The following is an 8,942-nucleotide window of genomic DNA, read 5'->3' as shown; positions in this document are numbered from 1 at the left end:
ACTTTTCCTTAGGGCTGGAAAGTGATGATGCCTTTGTCTTTGATGATACAAGCATCCACTAATTTCATCAGTTACAGTACCTGTCACTGACGGTGTTGCTTTGGAAAGCCTCTTCTATAAAATATAAAGAGAGTGCATCCATTTGTTGGAAGAAAATAATTACAAAAATCAAGAGTCAAAGATCTGTGAAGTAATTTTGGAAGATAATACAAACTGGAAGCCTGAGAAAACAGTTACTCTTTTCAGACCTTAGTGAACAGAAGTGGCAATGGAAAAAGGAGCGATAAGCAATAGAGATGATAATAATTTTTGCATTATGTTTTGCATAAAAATTTTGTTTTAAAAAGAAGTTTACACTAGAAAAGTATAAATAGCTTAATGGAGAAGGTTCAAGAAAAAAAACACATAGAAGAGTAACAGATTTGTAGGCCTTGATGATGTACACAGGAAAGCAGTGAAGGATGTGGAATTTGCTTTTCTGAGCAGCAAAGATATATTTAGTAGCTTGAAATGAGAAGAAGAGGGAGTGCTGGGGCATGGCTATTGTGTTAATGGTATTATGTGGCATTAATGTAAACTTTGCTGAGAATTGATGCCCATTTCACCAGTTAAGGAGCCCTATTTTTGACTCCTTGAAAGGAAAAGAGGAGGGGTGAGGTTGGAACAGTTCTCTTTCTTTCTCTCTCTCTTTAACAGATTAATATTGAAGATTTACTTGTAACAAATTAAATCGGAAGAGGAAATTAAATTTATTTTTCACTACAAATTAGAATTCAGGCTATTAGCAACAGGCTCAGCATCAAGTGCTGCCTGGACCTGGCTCTTCTACCAGGTGTTTCATTTATTTTCAACAGCGCTTTTACCCCCTCTTGTGGTTAGCTTAACACCTACAATAGAAGGAAGATCCTGTCTTCATAACACATAGATTTTCCTTATGCATTTTCCCTGTGTATGAGAAGACTCACTAGGTCTATTTAGAGTCTATTGTAATTTGGTTCTGTTGCATGTGGCTCTGTATTGGAAAAATAATGGGAATAACGTGTCTGTAGGAAATCTGATCCTTTACTATGGTATCTGGAAGAGGTAATGTCTTTGCAGATACTGGTAGAAGGCTGCTTTTTGTAGGTTGTGTAGGTGTGGTGCTGAAGCAGCATGTTAAAGTGTGCCTAACTCCATTTTTTGCCTTGCTGAAGCTGTCTCCAGAGGAAGGTAGGGTTGAGGTTTACGTGAGAAAGGACAGTTAGCCACATTGGTTTTCCACTTATCATTTTTATAGATATGTGAATGAGACTGAGGCCAGGATATGATGTAGACTTAATAAATTCTATTGAATAGGCCTGGTATGTAACAGAAATGATACTTGCTGCCATCCTCTTCTTTATATTAAGTGACTTTCTATTACATTAGTGAGTTTCTGGTTGTAACTGAAATGGGATTTTGTTTCAGTTATGAGTGGATCTGAGGCAAAAAATGAAAAAAATACTTTGTTTTTACATATATTGTTGCCTTCATGGTTTATCTAATTGTTTAGTATCAGTAGACACTCAATACGCCGTGTCTTTGCTTTGCTTTCCTGTGTTGGTACGAGTGGTGTACTGAATGCATGGTCTAGGCTGTGACTGATGTCTTGAATTGTGTCTGTTCAAATTCTGTCTGAAATTGCCTTTTACTAAGGCATGCTGAAGCATTCAAGAAGAGAGACAGTCAGGCAATATGCCAAATTTCTTATGTCAAATATGCAAGAAATGCAGTGCCTTAGATACTAATTTTTTTAAATCACAATTTCACTAACGTTTATCTACCAGCTGGGTCTTAGGAAAGCTTAAAGGATGATTTATATGCTATTGAATGTGGATTCTAATTATCCTCCTTGAGTTAAAATATAGAAGAGACATTTGTCCACTTCTGAACCTTCTTTCATCTCTAAGCTTGCATGATCATTTGAGTAGACAGTAAAACATTTACATAAATTACGCATAACATCAGTCTAAACTTCTATTTCATATGCCAGCTTCTCTTAATCATGAATCACTCATTTGTAGAGATGGTTGTAAATGAAGTGTTTTCTTTGATCCACTCAGAAAACAATGAAACTTTACAATTCATGGAAACATGTATGCTCAGTTGCCTGAAAATTTTTAAATGAGATGACAATAGATCAGGAGAAGGCAATGATGAAGGTGTAGAAAGACTTTTTTTTTCCCATAAACACTAAAACGATGCCTGATCTAAAGATGCTAAATAAAAAAAAAGTAGTTCAATTAACATAGCTATTTATGGTTACACAAAATTGTTCACTTCATGAATACTAGATGTACTTAAAAATTTAAATAAAAGCTTAGACATAGCCATCTTCTTTTCTTGCCCTGAAGGTACTTCTATTAAAGTTAATAGCATGTCTGGTTTCCAGAGAATCGCTATGAAATGTCCTGACACTGGGGAACATTTGCTTCAGTAACTGTACTGAAACTGCTTATTGATTTCTATTGTTGGAATAACGTGTGATAGAATAATAATCATATTTACTTTGCGTTTCCTCTAACTACATTTTGTGCATCCAGATCAGAGTACTGTTGTAGAAGGAACTCAGCTTTTAAATTTGGGAGAACATAAGCTGCCAATTTCCAAGGTGAAATGAGAAATTAGTGATTAGAAATAGACACGTTGCTGCTTGAAGTGAACAGAACATTTCCCCAGAACAGTATGTCCCAAGCCTTACCTTTCAAATACTATCTCCTAATAACTGGTCCTTGAGACATTAAAAGAGGCATATAAATGATGATGTCTTTCTCAGAAAGATAATGAAACACAAAAGGAATTATTTTCTAAATTGTCAAATATAGGAAAAGTTGGTAACAATGTCTCCCATTCTTTATGTACTCAGTTATTCTTTGAAATTGAATTTTTGGACTAATAAGGCATTGCTTTTTCTGAGTGAAAGCCTCCACATTTTTCTATTTTTCATCTGGTCATAACACTCTTTCATTGAGATTTTATTCTTTTCTAACAGAAAGCCTCAAATATGTGGCTTTTGGTGAGTAAAAAAGGGAAATACAACATGCTTCCTGAGAACTCCAGCTTAGTGCAAGGAGGTATGTGAGGACAGCATCAACTTGGCTGTGGGGAAATGGGGCTGAACTGAGATCTACAGAAATTTCTAAGAGGATGATGTAAAGTCAGATTGGCAAGTACTTTAAATCTAATGCATCCACATGCTTAGTTTGCAATTAGTACATGCTTATATCTGAATATAAGGAATTAATTATTCCTAAGAATATTGTAATTTTCTTTGAAAACAGCTTGAGATGTGCAGTGATTACATAGAAAGACTGTATTTATCTGAATAAGGCATCACCCTGCAGAGGGAGCCATTGAGTTGTCAAGCCAAGCAAAACTATGACACATTTATTGCTGGAGTTTGACTTGTTTTTGTGATCTTGGTAGTTTTGTTTGTTTGTTTGTTTTTGTTTTGTTTTGTTTTTAATATATATGTAAATATATATGTTAGTATTTGCACGATTGCTTATGACTGTGTTTCTTCAGGTTTTGCTATTGCAAAGTCCATCTATTTAAATTGTTCTTCCTAGAGGTGAAAATAAATGCTTAATGGTTTCTCTGCAAATGGAAAAAGACAGGAGAAAAGGTCCATTCTGTTCTAAAGTAGCAAGGGCAGTGCTTAATTTGTATGAAATACAGCCTGTCTCACAAGAGTGCAAGTTATCTGAATATCATATCTGAGTACACAATGCTCTGTGCAAATGAAAGCAGCATTCTGCTGTGACAGAAGAAAGGAGAAATGAGTTGCTTTCATGTAAAAGATGATGCTCACCACCAGTCTAATACAACATGCATAGAGAAGAGCTGTTCATTTCACACATTGATGTTGGTGTGAGTCCAAGGAGAGCTTACGTTCTTTTGCAGGTCCAAATATGAGATGCTTTAATCCCCTATAACTTTATTTTGTCTAAAGCTCCCATCCAAAGACATAGATATTGACTATCTATACAATATTGCTGCCTATTTTAGTGCCCATTTAGTATTTAGGAAATGCCAAACAGAAGTATTGTCTCATTTTTCTCTACAACGTAGTCCTTAAAAAAGCCTAATGCTCTCTAAAATTATATCCACAATAATGTCAACAGAACATTCTCTTGATTTCACAGGTGCAAAGCTAATCCCTGTTGTAAAACATGACCAGAGACTAGAGAGCCTAGAAAAGCTGTCCTGCTGTTTGTGGTAAAGGTTTTTGAGTTTTCTTTGAATCAACTGAAAGATGAGTTCATGGCTTTTGTCAATTAAAGCAGTCACCCTCTCCATAGGGTAGGCACTGGCAATCATGGGGGATGGTGCAGTTCTGTCATTGGTGCTGTTATCAAATTTATCAGTCACCCCTGGATGTGTTGAATACTCTAAAGAATCCCAGTAGCCAGGAGGCACCTACATAACTGCAGAAGTATGGAGATATATCTTCACTGGCTACAACATGGTTAAGTGGGGAAATACTGGTAGTAGATAGGTGGATGGTTGGACTAGATGACCTTGGAGGTATTTTCCAACCTTGATGATTCTATGACTCTATACACTGAGTTCATACTGAAGTAACTACATTTTATACACCCAAATACAGGTGTCTGAATTTGGGCTTGAATCTTCTACAGCTCTGCTCTTGAGCAGGGTGATTCTCTGGCTTAAACCTGAGGACTCCTGTTTCCTTGCCTCCTCTGTTTCTCTTGTCTTTCCTTCTTTCTTCAGTAGGATACTATAAACTTTACCTGGACAGCTTAATTCCATGGCAGCTATGCTGACAGAAGAAATAACAGTTAATCCAGGTGCACGATCTGGCCCAGATTTTTACAGTTATATCATGCCGCTGGCAGTTTGAGGAAAGCTGTTGTCTGGACTTTGCTCTGTCTGTGCATCATGATCACTGCTAAGTTTTTATGACTTTTAACTCTGAAAAATACAACTCCACTAAACAGTATGATTTTCTTGGAATCATTTTTTTCTGACTAAAAAGGATTCAGATGGAATATTTTTTGTTAGTACTACTTAGGAAGAATCAGACAAACTGAGGTCTTTCAGTCTTTTCTACAAAGAAAAAGTTTTTCATTCCAGTCTGTAGGGGTTTTAGTCAATTCAAACTGAGCAGGTGCTGAAGCACTATGGACTTGAACCAGTGATAGAGGTAGTGCTACAAGAGCTGCTCTGAAAGCAATGTCTCCTGTTTTGTTTTGTTGGTCCATGATGTCAGAGGCAGATACTGGCGATATGTCAGGTGAGGTAGAACCTCTGCACCAATATTCCACTCATTTTGTTGCCGTGCAACAGCAGGCAGTCTGACAAAATGGTGTCTGGCTTGGAAGGGTGTATGAAGCAAAGGCATGGAATTTAATTCTTCCACACAGAAAAAAATAAAATAAAAAAAAAAAAAATACACCTGTTGACATTCATCAATGCTTACTGAACATTTCTGGAGACCAAAAAAGGAATGTGAGCACATTTAGGTGGTGGGTAATGTGTTTCAGCAGTGATGACAGAGAAATGCAAGACAAACCATGTTTTGGACTGCCATGTACAGACGTTACACCATGAAATGAAGTGTGTCTTGATCAGCTAATTCATGCAAATCATTGGATTATGACGGGGGAACAGTGTATGGAGCAGAAAATTGGCATCAGTGCATTGGAAACAATGGTAGCAATATTAGAATATAAAAAAGTGGGTCCCATGAGTGCTCGCATAAGTACAGAAAGAACACCACATGCAAGTTTGTCAGGGTCTATTGAACCGCTATGAGTCTGAAGGTGGATGGTTTCCTGGAATCACTCATTATTAGTGTTGAGATGTGTCACCACTTCCAGCTTGGTTCAAAAAGGCAGTCCATGGAATAGCAACATGTGAATTTCCCGTCAGAGTTCAAGATGCAGCCCTCAGTGAATAAAGGGATGTGCATTGTCTTTTGGGATAGGAAAGAGGGAATCCTTCTAGATTTTCTGGAATCCAGAAAAGCCGTCAACTCTGAGAAGCAGCACTGACTAAGTTGAAGGCACAGAATTCCAGAGTCAGGCCAGAGAAGGCAGCCTCTCTCTTGTGACGTGGGAATGCTAGGCCCCATACCAGTTTGAAGACTGTGGAGTGCATCGCCAGTCTTTTCTGGACTGTCCTACTCCCACTGTATCATCCAGATTTGCTACCTTCTGATTTACCTCTGTTTGGGATGACAAAATATAAACTATGGGGGCAACATTTTCCTAGTAACAATGCTGTCATAGCAGCCGTGAAACAGTGGGTTACCTCTGATGGTGCAGATTTTTAAAAGCACTATGTGCAGGCTCTTGTTCATCGCTGGAGAAAATGCATAGCTAATGGTGGTGGTTATGTTAAAAAAAAAAAAAAAAAAAAAAAAGTGTTTTGTAGCTGAGAATTTGCTCTGCAAATAGTATTATTGTGCTCTTTGTATCTGTTGTTGTTTCTATGGAAACAAATAGGAGGCATTACTTTCAGGGTGACCTACATACTGCAGACTTAGCAAAAGAGAGGAAAAACATGCTGTAAGCTAAACAACTTTCCTTGGGAGCAGAACATTAACTTGAAAAAGAGTTTTTACCTCTCCATAAAGAGTGGAGTGCTGTCAATTGACACGTTTATTTTTTCTAAGAATCTTTCAAGTCCAATGTTTTTTATTCTTTCAAACTTGTAGCAGTGATCTGAATCTGAAAGTTTCCTACTTGTTTATATTGTTTCATTGCTGGCCAGTGGGAAGGAGATGCAAAATGCTGCCAAATTAATGTGGCAGGGATTTCTGTACATTTTGCATTCTGAGGAAACAAACTGCATGAGATATAAGTCAAAAAGGACCTCAATATAAAGCTTTAATATAATCTACCTGAAGTCCTGGAGCATCGGGCATCTCCATGTGACTATTATTGTATTGCCTAAGTATCCCAAATTATTCTCACATTCCTCTACAGTGGTACGGTACTGGATCTTATCAAAGTATCCAATCTACTGAAACATCACAGAGGAAAGTGGTAGCAAGAGGAATGCTTTCCTGTAGCCTGGTGCTCTTTGGATTGTCCTACTCCTGAATAGACAATATCTCCAATGGAGATTTGAACTACTTTTCTTGCTGGGAAAGAAGATACTTTTACTGCTGAAAACAAGGAAGGAGAAGAAAGCAGGTTCTGCACGGAAAGCCACAGGGGGGTGATTTTTATGAAGTAATCGTCTTTCATTAAATAACTTACAGTCTCAACTTTCAACACTGCTTTCCTTAGCAGCTATTTTGGGATTCAAGAACATTTGAAAGTTACATTTAATTCCAGTGTCTAATTATTTTTTTAATCTTCATTTTAAATAGCTGCTGAAGTAAAGGTCACAAAATGCTAACTATAAATTTCACAGGTCATTGCTTTTCAATGATTGTTTCTAGAATGAAAAAACATGTTATGACAATAATAGAGATTAACTATCTTTAAGTATGTTTCCACTCCTGCTATGCTAGCAAGCATGAACATCACAGGACATAAAGATTTAGTAGATGCTTTTCCATGGCTCAGTATGACCACTGAGATTATATAAGAATCTCTTTCAAATACTGTTGTTAGCAGTAATAGTAATGGTTGACATATCTTTCTGTCAGCTAATGACTTAATTATAGGGAACACTGGTAGACATGGTAGCTTTTTTTCCATAGTGTAGCACGAAGTAAGTCATCATAAGTTTTAACCTTCAGAATGCTGAACAAAGCTAGCTTTGTTTGTCTTGGAGATGGATTTTCCCTCAATTTCGTGAAAACAGAGCTCAGGGGTTGAGTGCCTTCCCATCTTGGAATCTTACTCCAGCTTCATCATGTGTCAGATATCCCTACAGGCACTCTTACATTTGGATATCAGTATTATACTCCAACCCTAGCTGTAGTAAAATTTAGAAAATTATTAGTACCTTAACAAATCAAACAGTTTGGGTCTGAATGCTTTCCTTTTATAGCGTGCTCGTTCTAGTCAATATTAATCTGAAGCATTTGACAGCTTACATTGCAAACCATAGTGTCTCATATAGAAAAGAAGTGTTAACACTCTTACTGTCTCCTCTGCAAGAAATCTAGCTGGAGGAAGTTTTAGCACATGGAGTAATAGCTCCAAAGGGGCAAGAGTGATTACTGTAGAGACTGTTCAGATAACCAAGGATTGATCTTGACTAGTAAAATATAATCTTGTGTTCACGGATGAACTTCATGATGGAATGCCTTGCAGGTAATGCTGGAAGCTGTGCCTGGGCCCTTGCAGGGTGGATAAGCAAGAAGCAAGCACTTGGATGAAGCAACACTGAAAGAAGAAGATAAGAGAGAAAAATCTGCTTATAGCTGTAAAAAGAGTTTTGGCTTGGGCCAAATGATTAACACTGAATTAAGAAGCATCTGACCCATAGACAGGGCATGGCAAAAGGGACACAGCAACAAAGGTGCTCTGGACGCGAGGAGGAAGGTCTATGACAGATCTACTGGACAGGAGATGAGAGCAGAGGAAGTCTGGAGAAGTTGCCAGGAATCTGATGGTCTTAGGAGTAGCTGTTTCCTTGCCCAGACAATCCTGAAAACAGAATAGTTGCTTATAAACATAGCTCTTCTGCTGGTGATAGACAGAAGCTGTATTTTCACAGCTGATTTTCCAGAAATGTCACTAAAAATCACTGAAATCCATACCAAAAATACATAAGAATCTTCATTTAACGTGGGCTAAATGACAAATAGCCTTTACAGCTGAGTTTGCTGAGTTAGAGGAGAATATATTTCAAAGGTCAGTTAGCTGATAGAAGCTGTGCTTGCTCACCACAGAAGAGGTTAAATTCAGTAGGAGATTGATGTAGGCACTGCTCTTCAGAGTTAAACACAATCATTTAACAGATGAAATTGCCTTCATTATCTGTGGCTTTTTTTTTAA

Source organism: Excalfactoria chinensis, chromosome 3 (assembly GCF_039878825.1).
Source record: "Excalfactoria chinensis isolate bCotChi1 chromosome 3, bCotChi1.hap2, whole genome shotgun sequence".
Classification (NCBI taxonomy): domain Eukaryota; kingdom Metazoa; phylum Chordata; class Aves; order Galliformes; family Phasianidae; genus Excalfactoria; species Excalfactoria chinensis.
The sequence above is the reverse complement of the archived record's forward strand: the minus strand, read 5'-3'. Positions refer to the sequence as shown.